We start from the raw sequence: 12,928 nt of genomic DNA, 5'->3' as shown, positions 1-12,928 counted from the left end.
TACTGACAAATACCTAAAAATTTACTGACAAAAGATTTTTACTGACAAAATTTTCCCACTAAATGCACATAACAAGAGACCGCTTTTCACCAGTAAATGCACATAACAAGTGACCGCTTTTCACCAGTAAATGCACATAACAAGAGACCGCTTTTCACCAGTAAATGCACATAACAAGAGACCGCTTTTCACCAGTAAATGCACATAACAAGAGACCGCTTTTCACCAGTAAATGCACATAACAAGAGACAGCTTTTCACCAGCAAATGCACATAATAAGACAGCTTTTCACCAGCAAATGCACATAATAAGACAGCTTTTCACCAGCAAATGCACATAAGACACAGATTTTCACCAGTAAATGCACATAATGACAAACAGCCAGTGTCCCCAGAATATATAGCCAGGGATATATGTGCCCAGTATATGTAGGCAGGGGTATATGTCCCCAGTATATGTAGGCAGGTGTATATGTCCCAGCATAGGTAGCCAGGGGGTATATGTGCCCAGCATAGGTAGCCAGGGGGTATATGTGCCCAGCATAGGTAGCCAGGGGGTATATGTGCCCAGCATAGGTAGCCAGGGGGTATATGTGCCCAGCATAGGTAGCCAGGGGGTATATGTGCCCAGCATAGGTAGCCAGGGGGTATATGTGCCCAGCATAGGTAGCCAGGGGCTATATGTGCCCAGCATAGGTAGCCAGGGGGTATATGTGCCCAGCATAGGTAGCCAGGGGGTATATGTGCCCAGCATAGGTAGCCAGGGGGTATATGTGCCCAGCATAGGTAGCCAGGGGGTATATGTGCCCAGCATAGGTAGCCAGGGGGTATATGTGCCCAGCATAGGTAGCCAGGGGGTATATGTGCCCAGCATAGGTAGCCAGGGGGTATATGTGCCCAGCATAGGTAGCCAGGGGGTATATGTGCCCAGCATAGGTAGCCAGGGGCTATATGTGCCCAGCATAGGTAGCCAGGGGCTATATGTGCCCAGCATAGGTAGCCAGGGGGTATATGTGCCCAGCATAGGTAGCCGGGGGTATATGTGCCCAGCATAGGTAGCCAGGGGGTATATGTGCCCAGCATAGGTAGCCAGGGGGTATATGTGCCCAGCATAGGTAGCCAGGGAGTATATGTGCCCAGCATAGGTAGCCAGGGGGTATATGTGCCCAGCATAGGTAGCCAGGGGGTATATGTGCCCAGCATAGGTAGCCAGGGGGTATATGTGCCCAGTCTAGGTAGCCAGGGGTATATGTGCCCAGTCTAGGTAGCCAGGGGGTATATGTGCCCAGTCTAGGTAGCCAGGGGGTATATGTGCCCAGTCTAGGTAGCCAGGGGGTATATGTGCCAAGTCTAGGTAGCCAGGGGGTATATGTGCCCAGTCTAGGTAACCAGGGGGTATATGTGCCCAGTCTAGGTAGCCAGGGGGTATATATGTGCCCAGTCTAGGTAGCCAGGGGGTATATGTGCCCAGTCTAGGTAGCCAGGGGGTATAGGGTCCCCGTTTAGGTAGTTAGTGACAGGAGCGCTCCCCTCCCCTCTAGCCGCTGCCGCCGCTCCCCCCTTACCTTGCCGCAGCTTCAGACCTCAATCAGCGGGCGACTCGACCAGTAAGAGGGCGCTGGACGCACCCGCTCTATATGCGGAAGTGATGTCACTTCCGCATATCAGTGCGGCGTGCTAGGTCCTAGCGCCCGCCCGCCTGATCGAGGTCTGACGCGGCGGCGCCGGCGGCTGTAGAAAGCGAGCGAGCTTCGGCCACAGGGGGAGAGCGGCGGCCACAGTCAGGGGGAGTGCAGCGGCCGGGCGGCGCCTCTCAGAGGCAGGCACCTGGGTGCCTTGCACCCGCAGCACCCGCCCAGGCTCACCCCTGAAATCCCGCACCCTGAGGATATCCAGACATATATCCCTGTATGCCAGGGTGGTCATGACCACCACATTACCGCCTTTATCGGCGGGCTTGATGGTCCACCGATTCTGTGCTGACAAATCGGTAAGCACAGATGCTTCTTCATCGCTTAGATTACTGTGCCTCACAACCCCTCCATCCATATCCCTCAAGTCCTTCTCAACAACAGATATAAATGTCTTAAGGTTCGGGCAGAGCGTAAACGGAGGGAACCTCTTTGATCTATTAAACAAACCAAAATCTTGTAATTGGGGGTGATATCCACAGGGTGGAGGAGGACATATCCATGTCTCCTCGTCTCCAGTGTTCCCCTCATCCTGTAGTTCAAAAAGATTACGTAGTGCCACAAGGTCATTGTCCGACCACTCACGAGCGGCTGGATCGGGGGTGACCCTCCTCTTAGAGTCTTGTCTCAAAAATTGCATAAGGATTCGTCTCCCAAACATATGTAAATCGACAATTGTTTTAAACACATCGATATTGTTAGTGGGGCAAAATCCCAATCCTTTCCCTAAAATCTGTATTACAGTATCGGGTAGAGTTTCACCAGTCAGATTAATTATTTGTGGGACCCTAGAGGCACAAACAGGATTCACCATTTCTACCTTATTTAGGATATACTGTTGATCCCCACCATAGGTGGGGTCTACAAGTTTAAAGAGGAGGACGAAGATGCAGAGGATAGCGTCTCGAATCCTCCACCTGTTGCCCCAGGTGATGCCTGAGATTCGCCTATCTCCCCCCTTACTTTTCCGCCACCACATCCTTGACCCTTCTTAGTTACTTTATCTATTTTTTTCGGCTGACTTTTCTCAGCCCTAGATCGTGTGTAGTGGTCTTTGTTGGTATTCTTTATCTACGCTATCTACGCTCACCGAACTGGCTGAGCTTACACCACTAACCGATGAGTCAGACTCATCAACCTCGACCACTGCCTGTGGGGGCCGGTCTGAAGTCTCCACCGGTTGGGCACCCGGCCTACCCCCCCTGGGTTTAGGAACCTGTTTTCTAACACCCCACCTATACGCAGTACCAATTCTACAGGCGGTTTTGTCTCTCACTAATTTCTGGTCACGTTGGACAATTAACCCCTTATTAAATTTTTTTATATGATTCTCTAATTCCTCATTCCGTTTTTTATATAATGGGTCCTCCTGAAATGCCTCCAAAGAATCACCAACCCTCTCAATTTCTTTTTCAACTAGGACCAGGTCACCTCCATTCAGCTCACTCATCAAAGTAAGACATACCTTGGCACATGTTTCAAAGTTGGATTGCCTTTTCTCCTTGAACTCCGGTGAAATATTGCTCCTATGGGGAAACACTTGAAAGCGCAACCACAAAATGATCGTCTACATATCTTTTATTGTATTTGAGATTCCAATATAGTCTGGACTTCTTTTCATATAACTTAGTAAGCTTTCTAAAGCCCCCATTTATCAGCTGATGGGCCAACCCGTCACCACGCGACTGAGAGCAATCCCTCTCCACCTGCGACACCAATGCGTCCCAGCGTAGCATGCCCAAAACAATAATTCACCAAACAGCCCGTGAACAGCCTGTAAACTTATGAAATAATGAATTGTGTGTGTAGTACAGTTAAGAAATAGAACATAAGTTGCAAAAAAAAAAAAGTCTCATATTGTTTTGCAGTACAGGAAGAGTTAAAAATGTCAGTTGTAGCTATTTGACCCACTGGGTCAATACAGTCCTGGAAGCACAGCCAGGAAACGGTGAGAGACAGCATGAGAAAAGGTTGTACTGCAGGAAAGTTCCAACAGCAGTGGCGTAACAATAGGAGCTGCAAGGGATGCAGCCGCGGGGGGGGGGGGGGGGGGGCAGGGCAGCGCTTGAAGGGGGAACAATGGCCACAGAGCAGCAGGGAGGGTGGTCCACTCCCCCACTCCCTAACCTTGGGATCGCCCGTCAGCGATTCCCCCTCCATCGATTAACTGCAGCATGAAGCAGGCATGGAACGTGAACGTTCTATGCAGTGGTTATAATCTGAAGCACCTGATGCTACTTCACCGCATGGAACATGGAAGAGGTACGTCCACGTTCCATGCCTGCTTCGTGCTGCAGTTAATCAATGGAGAGGGAAGAGCTGACGGGGGATCCCGAGGTGAGGGTGGGGGAGTGGGGCCCCCTCCCCACCGCTCTGTGGCTATTGTTCCCCCCTCATGCTCTGTCCTCCTGGCTAGATAGGGGGGCATCTATATACCTAGCTATACTGGGGATATCTATACCTAGCTATACTGGGGGCACCTATATCTGGCTATACTGGGGGCATCTACGCCTGGCTGTACTAGGGGCACCTCTACCTGGCAATATTGAGGGCACCTATATCTGGCTATACTGGGGCAACTATACCTATCTATACTGGGGTCATCTATGCCTGGCTATACTGGAGGCACCTCTACCTGGCTATACTGGGGACACCTATGCCTGGCTATACTTGGGTCACCTGTGCCTGGCTATACTGGGGCCACCTATACTTGGGGGGCGCTAGGGGGGCACCATCCAAAGGTTTGCAAGGGGGGCCAGTGATTTCTAGTTACGACCCTGTCAAACAGTCATTATTTCTGCTTTGTTTTATAGCTTAAAAGACTGTTGTAGTTTTAAAACTGCAACTGTGACAGAATGATGCAATGTTATTTAAAAAAAAAGCTATATAACTGAAAATAAAAATATGAGACTCTTTTCTGCTACTAATGCTCTATTCATTAGCCGTACTAAATATACAATTCAGTGTATTATACTTTTTTTTTGTTGCTTTAGGTTTGCTTTAAGGAAATAAGAAATAATGCTTCCCACTCAAGTCTCTTAGTGCAGTTTCTAATAATTGATTTGTACAGAAGGTCGGTCAGTGCCAGCATAGCTTTGTGCTGCATCCAGCAGTTACACTCAAGCAGGGTAGCAGAGCAGTCAGTATAAAGGTGCCCACTAATCATACAATCATAATTCTACAATCTTACCAAATCTATATACAGTAGTAGAAGGGTAAACGGGGTGAATATAATATGGATACTTTAGGTAGTCTCTCATATTACATAAAAGTGGTAAGATTATAGAATCAAGATGTTGCAATCTATGGTGATTTTTCAGGAAACTGTTTTGAACTTTGACCTGCTACTGATGTTTTAAAGACAGCAGCAGAAGGGAAGGGTATGTGTGTGATGGATGCACTGCTTTGAAATACATTGGGCAGTTCAAACCTGGTGGTTGCAGCATTACAGTTGATATAAGACAAGATTTCTGCCTACATCTTGTATAATATTGTCTGGTGCAGGGTGGTAGACCAGGCAAATGACAGCAGAAAGATACTTGAACAATTTATGCCTAGCTTTACCATGGCAGGTTCACAACGGTACTTTTCCACCATGTGTGGGGCTCATTCTTCTTTCTACAGACGTCTGAGAGGCGTTTCTTACCGTGCCTCATTAAATGACATCTCTGCCTATTCAGAGGAGGATACCCAACAGAATCAGACTGAACTAGATTTGTTCATAATTAAAAAGGATGGAGAAAGATCCTGGTTCACAATTGATAGCCTGTTCAATGAGTATTTTATCAATATTTCAGTTTGAAGTATTGAAGCAGATGTGGGAACTAGTTTGCTGCACAATGCCACACCTGGGTGAGGCTTACATTATCCTCATCAGTCTAGGTGTGGTATATAACAATACGCAACAGTACTATGATACTTGCCTTGGGACTTTACCTCATTATGAATACAAATACTGTCTTTGGAGGAAATGGGAAGTATCGAATCATGATGATACCAAACTCATAAAGAAAAAAGAAAGCTTTTGGCTAATAAGCCTTCTTCAGACTCTGTTCCTGTTTATTGACAAAATGTGGGAACACACAGCTTATAAACATTATCCTTATCCAGGTTTACAGGTTTTTGTTGTGCTTTTCTTTTACTTGTTATAAGGAAATATACCGTACTGTGTTTTATTGACTAGTGTGGTGATTATGTGTTGCCATTGTCATACATATACATTTCTAAAGCCTATTGTGCCTATTTGTGCCTATCATTTTAAGTAAAAATGAACGTGATATTTTGCAGCCACATTTTTAGAGGATCGGCTGGTCTGGTGACAGCACTCCTGCCTGATTGGTCGTGTGCCAAAGCTTCCCATCTGACTGGCTGTGGTGCTCTCTTGTCGGTGATGGGGTTTTACCATAGCATGCTTCAATAAGAGGCATTTATCAACACCTCACCTGCTTATGATGCCTTAAAGGAACTCAGAGCTGAACATGAAAAAGATTTTATACATACCAGGGGCTTCCTCCAGCCCCATACGCGCTGATCGATCCCACGCCGCTGCCCGCAGCTATGAGAACCGGCTCCCCGCTCTGCCGTCAGTCGGAGCCAGTCTGAGCGTAAGGGAAGTGCGATTTTGCGTATCTCTGCAGCAGTGTATGGAGAGATACGTAGAGGGCGCACTTCTCCTGCATAGCCTGGTTCCGATGACGTCAGTGACAGGAGCCGGTTCTCGTAGATGCAGGCAGCGGAGGAGGGCGGTGTGGGATCGATCAGCGCATATGGGGCTGGAGGAAGCCCCAGGTATGTATAAAAGCTTTTTCATTTTCTAGGTCTACGTTCATCTCTGGTTCCCTTTAAGGAAGGGCAGCAGGTACCACTGGTGGAATGAGGATTGGGATTTGGAGATGCATGAATGAGGAGGGTAGAGTGTGTGCCAGGAAAGCGGGTGGGAGAGTGGAGAGGAGGCAGGCGCCAGGTGGCCCAAACTGTTTGTCCAAATGCTGCCCCCTACATTTTGCTGCGGGAATCACATGATTAAAGGACCACTATCGCACAAATTGTAAAATTTAAAATGTATGTAAACTCATTTAAATAAGTATATTTCTTCCAGAGTAAAATGAGCCATAAATTACTTTTCTCCTATGTTGATGTCACTTACAGTAGGTAGTAGAAATCTGACAGAACCGATCTCCTCATGGGGTATTTTCGGGAGTTTATTTATTTTCAAAAGCACTTAGCGAATGGAAGTTTCTACGTTGAAATGCCAAAAAAAGTGTGCAGTGAGCAGGGAGGCTGGCCAGCACCTTTATATAAATCTTTCTTCAGGAGAGTCTTTATAAAGAATAAAGGCCATACTGAGAATCCCCCATGAAGAGATGAACTAGTCCAAAACCTGTTGATTTTGTCAGATTTCTACTACCTACTGTAAGTACCTACTGTAAGTACCGCCAACATAAGAGAAAAGTAATTTATGTTTCATTTTACTCTGGAAGAAATTCACTTCTTATTTGTATGTTATAACATATATTTTAAATTTTATATTTTTTCCCGATAGTGGTCCTTTAAGGTGGTTTCAAGGTAGGTCTGCCCATGGTTGTGTGATTCAGACACTACTGATGCCAGAATGATCAGCAAGACTGCCAGGCAACTGGTATTATTTATAAGGAAATACATATGGCAGCTTCCATATCCAGTACCTTTTACTTCAGATTCCCTTTAAATATCATTGTTAAAATACAGATTTTTGTGCGTGTGCCCATGTGTGCGGGTGTCTGTGTATATACTTAAAAAACACATCACAAGTGAATGAACATCTAACTAGCATTATCGTGGTAGGATTACATGGCTGTATCTGACTTTTGTGCTATTATATGATGCTAATAGAATAATTATCTTACCAGTGTAATTTAACCAGTGTACCAGTGTAATTTTTTCCTACATTAAGAACGCTAATGGGAGCGCTGATGATGTAAAACTCTTAAAATGAGATCTGATTCAATGAACAGACATAAATGGAGCATTTAAACCACACAGAGACCTCATTCTATTCTGTTAGCCAGGTTGGGTTTTACCCAATCATTTCAGTTGTGTTATTCCGCTTGAGGTTACTGTAGATTAGTCAGAAACATCTTACATGATTCAGAATGTGTTCAAGCAATTCTGCAAAGTTTATGAACTACAATTAACCAGTATGACAACTCTCACCAACAGAAGTAGTCAAAAGTTAATCCAAGATAATTCACTGCTTAATTGGTGGAGACATGAGTTGTTGCACACTTCCATCTAGAATCTTGTCCTCAGCTTGGCTAAGGCCCCGTTCACATCACAAACGTGGACGGCCATGCGTGCGGAACGCAACGCATGCGAACGCACGACATCCGCGTTTGTGTGCGTTGCATGGCTGATCCCATCACTGAAAAGTGAATGGGACAGCCGCGCGTTTTGAGGAAAAAATGCGTGAAGCATGCGTTCCCGGACCGAACAGGTCCGGAACGCATGCAGTGTGAACATCAGACAGTGCACTCTATGCACTGTCTGATGTCGAGCGTGTCGGCCTCCCGCACGCGTTTCCAAAACGCGGCTGGAAACAGGTGCAGTGTGAACAGGGCCTTAGTGTTTGTGTTATTTGTGATAGAAAATGTCACTTTACTTTGTTTTCCCCACTGTCCAGTAACTGAATGAGAACATAACAGTGGGGGAGAAGGAGTCTAGGAGAAGCCATGCTGGAGAGATAGATGCCACCAGGGCCAGACTTCTGCAAAGGTCATATGGGAAGCTGCTGCCCAAAGGGACTGCCAGCCAGGCAGTAACTAAGAGGAAATCTGCCAACCAAAGGAGATGAATAAGAAAGAGCGGGGCTGCTGTAGGCGTACTTATGATGTGGCCACCGATGAGCTGGGCGCAGTGTGAGCTGAATGACGGCTCACCCTGCTGCCGTTTCAGTCCCCGGCGGCGTTAAATACTATTCCCCCTCCGAGTCATAGCAACTAGGATGGAGGAGTAATTCGGAGACTGACAACCGCCAGGTCCCTGAATTACCCTTGCATGTAGCACTAGTGCAAGAGCTTCGGCGTTCGGCGCTGAGCATTGGGCACCAAAGTAACCTGCTTTGTGTTGTACATGGATGTTACCCATGGAAGATGAGGCTGGCTGCACACTGAATAGGGAGGCTGCTATACACAAGCGATTGACCCAGCGCCCGCTATGCATGGGACAACCTGGGTACCCAAATTTCCCCTCAATACCACTATTTTAATGGGCGATAGCGGGCACCTAAATTTCCTGCTTCAAACTAACATGCGTGTGTGTGGGTGTGTGTGTGTGTGTGTGTGTGTGTGTGTGTGTGTGTGTGTGTGTGTGTGTGTGTGTGTGTGTGTGTGTGTGTGTGTGTGTGTGTGTGTGTGTGTGTGTGTGTGTGTGTGTGTGTGTGTGTGTGTGTGTGTGTTTGTGCACGTGTGGGTGTGTGTGCATGCGCGTGTGTGCGTACATGGGTGCGTGCGTGCACACGTGTGTGTTGGCCCATTTCCATAAATGGGGATTTCAGGGAAGAACAAATTCAATCAAATGCAGCATTTCAAGCCCTGAAAAACATTTGTGTGAACTTAGCCTTACCCAGAAGATCCTCCTATCTCCTGTAGTGTACAAGCACTGTGCAGCCAATCACCATTCAGCTAGTGAAGCCGCATGGTGATTGACTGTACGGCGCTTCTACACTGAAGAGGGGTGAGGAGAACCTTCCTGCTGCCAGAAGCATAACTTTCTGCTGCCGCTTTTCCTTAAAGAGACTCTGTAACAAAAATTGCATCCTGTTTTTTATCATCCTACAAGTTCCAAAAGCTATTCTAATGTGTTCTGGCTTACTGCAGCACGTTCTGCTATCACAGTCTCTGTAATAAATCAACTTATCTCTCTCTTGTCAGACTTGTCAGCCTGTGTCTGGAAGGCTGCCAAGTTCTTCAGTGTTGTGGTTCTGTGATGAATCTCCCCCTCCTGGCCCCTCTCTGCACACTGCCTGTGTGTTATTTAGATTAGGGCAGCTTCTCTCTGCTCTATTACCTTTTACAAACTGGATAAATCCTCCTCTGAGCTGGCTGGGCTTTCACATACTGAGGAATTACATACAGGCAGAGCTGTCTGCACTCTGCAGGAAGAAACAGCCTGCCACTCCAGTGGAAGATAGCTGCAGGGGGAAAGAAACACACAAATGATCTCTTGAGATTCAAAAGGAAAGCTGTATACAGCCTGCTTGTGTATGGATGTATTTTCTATTTGTGGACATACTGTACATCAACCGACTTCCTGTTTTGGTGGCCATTTTGTTTGTTTATAAACAAACTTTTTAAAACAGTATTTAACCACTTAAAGCAGCGAAATTGTGACAGAGGGTAATAGGAGATGTCCCCTAACGCACTGGTATGTTTACTTTTGTGCGATTTTAACAATACAGATTCTCTTTAAAGAGGAACTTTACTAAGCATTGAACTTCATTCCAATCAGTAGCTGATGCCCCCTTTCCAACAAAAAATCCTTAACTTTTCTCTAATAGATCATCAGGGGGGGTCTGTATGGCTGATATTGTGGTGAAACTCCTCCCACAGTGTGATGTCATGACCATGGTCCTGATAGTCTACTGTATGTGAACCTTATTGCATTGTGGGAGATAACAGCTTTTTCCGGGTGCCAAGAAGCAATGGGCTTGATTCACTATTTGGTGCTAACTAGTAACTGGTGCTAACTTTGGGCATGCTAACTAGGGTGCTAAGTAGTTGGCACGCACCAAGTTAAATAAGATCGCGCCCAAAGACCCGCGTACGAAACGGCGCACCGGGTGCAACGAAAACGACGCATCCTATGCGCCTATAAGGTCGCACTCATGCGACGTTTAGGGCACATCCAATGCGACCTTATAGGTGCGGGACTTTGCGCGCGAGCGCTAATTGGCGCGCACTAAGGGGTTTTAGGCGTGCTGAAGGGCTATTCACATGCATGCTAACAGTTAGCACCGCTTTGTGAATCAAGCCCAATATCTCCCTCTGCGCATAGAACTCTCAGTAAGCAAACATTCCGTACAGATCACTTGGCAGAACTAAAGATGTCACCACCAGTGATACATTTCAGAATAAAAATCAGGGAGAGGAAAGACTTTATGATGGGCAAACACTGAGTAAATAATTTATAGATGAATATTGTAAACAATAGGCAATTTTATTCATTGCGTTATTTTCACTACAGTTCCTCTTTAAATACAGAAACTGGCGCCCCTAGCCCCTGGGCCAGTCTCATTTCTAGGGGTGGGCCAGGAGGATATTCGCCTAAGGCGCAAGATACAGTGAGGGGAGAGGGGACAGTGAAGGAAGGGGAGCAGTGGCACACTGGGACTCCCGATTCCTCTCTCCCTCTCCATGGGTCCTCCCATCTGTGCTCCCCCCTCCATTGCTTAAATGTCCATCAGCGGCAAGGGGAGTCTTAGTGAAAACTCACCTTCTGGGCTCCATGCAATGATCACATGCCACTGGGCTCGCTGTCTGCAGCGCTGCTCACTACTTCCTGATTAGTAGAAGTAGTGAGAGGCGCTGCAGACAGAGGAGCCCGGCAGCATGTGATCCTCTCATGAAGCCTGGAAGGTGAATTTTTACTAAGACCGCCCTTGCCTCTGCTGGGCTTTTCTTCAATGGAGGGGGAGACGGAGGGGGGTCCCAAGAAAAGAAAGGGAGGAGTTGGTCCCCCCTCCCTGTAGCTGAGACCCAGTGTGCCATTTCTCCCCGTCCTTCACTGTAATACCCCAGCCTGCAGGGGAGGGGAGAAGGAACCTATACCTGGCTAACCTATACTGGGACACCTATGGCTGGCTAACCTATACAGGGGCACCTATAGATGGCTAACCTATACTGAGGCACTTATAGCTGGCTAACCTATACTGGGGCACCTATGGCTGGCTAACCTATACTGGGGCAGCTATGGCTGGCTAACCTATACTGGGGCACCTATGACTGGCTAAAATATAGCTGGCTAACCTATAGCTGGCTAACCTATACTGGGGCACCTATAACTGACTAACCCATACTGGGGCACCTATACCTGACTAACTTATACTGGGGCACCTATAGCTGGTTAACGTATACTGGGGGCACCTATTACCTGGCCAACCTATACTGTGGCACCTATACCTGGCTACCTGTACTGGGGCACCTATACATGGCTGACCGATATTGGGGGCACCTATACCTGGCTACCTATACTGGGGGGCTAAATACTGCATCTCAAATAACATTCTCAAGCTAATGGGGGGCACACAAGTTTTACACCCTTGCCCTGGGAGCAATTTAGCCTAGAAACTGCCCTGCCCTAAGACACCCCCCCCCCTTCCCCCGGTGATGGAGGTCAGTAAATGGAGGGGTGAGGCACAGACATTAGATTTCTGCTGGGGAGGGCCAGCACTATGTAGTTACCCCCCTGCCTAACATGTTCACACAGTAGGCCAGAGGTCAGTGTGTTTTAGAAGCACAGTAGGTCAAAGCCACGCAAAGTTCTGGAGAGGATACTGACTCTATGCAATGTCCTGCGGTGTCCAAACCCAGAACCCCAGATCTGGCAAGAGTGTTAATATGCACTTAGTTGTCATCAGTTTGAACCCACAGGAAACTACATAGCCAAGAAGTCCTTCTGACTGAATTAAAAGAGGCTAGACAAAATCTTCAGAATGTATGTGTCCGAAATGCACTACATTTTAGGCATGCGGTACGTTTGATCATTAAATGATTCCCACTTAAATACCGTACCTGTGAAAACAGTCTACAAATATTTCTATTGAATTATACAGATAAATACTGAAATTAAACAGCTATTATTATTATTCATGTATTTAGCACATTAACCTGACATTAGGCTGGTGGCAGATTTACATTATTCATTCTGCTTGCAAACATTTTAGACAGATGTAAAGAAGGAATGTATTTCCTAAGGATGCTCTTACCGGGTCACTGAGGCTGTCCTATCCCGTCTTGCAGTAGCATCTGCTAGTGACTTTATCCCGGGCAGTCACTGCACCTTACATAGAGGGGTGGAGTTTGTTATGGACAAAAGCCAATGCTTGGCAGCAATTATGAGCCTAAGAGGTGTGTCTGAAAGCATTTAACATTCACCTCTGGGAATCAGTCTTCTCCAGCCTGTAATGTGCAAGAAGGATAAACAGAGATGATAATTGCATTGTAAATAAATGGAGGACACTTTTGTGCAAACTGACTTAACTGA

At 46.7% G+C, this 12,928-nt stretch overlaps 1 protein-coding gene across 1 annotated transcript in view; it reads right to left on the bottom strand.

Moving 5' to 3' along the window:
- LHFPL1 (LHFPL tetraspan subfamily member 1) overlaps positions 1 to 12,702 on the bottom strand; it is a 72,393-nt gene extending 59,691 nt beyond the window's left edge. The window contains exon 1 of the mRNA XM_068249596.1: positions 12,651 to 12,702. The gene's annotated coding sequence lies outside the window, so the exon portion shown is untranslated. The remainder of the gene's footprint in view (positions 1 to 12,650) is intronic.
- Between the last annotated feature and the right edge of the window lie 226 nt (positions 12,703 to 12,928).

The sequence above is a fragment of the Hyperolius riggenbachi genome, chromosome 8 (assembly GCF_040937935.1).
Source record: "Hyperolius riggenbachi isolate aHypRig1 chromosome 8, aHypRig1.pri, whole genome shotgun sequence".
Classification (NCBI taxonomy): domain Eukaryota; kingdom Metazoa; phylum Chordata; class Amphibia; order Anura; family Hyperoliidae; genus Hyperolius; species Hyperolius riggenbachi.
This window is presented reverse-complemented; position numbering and strand designations above follow the sequence as displayed.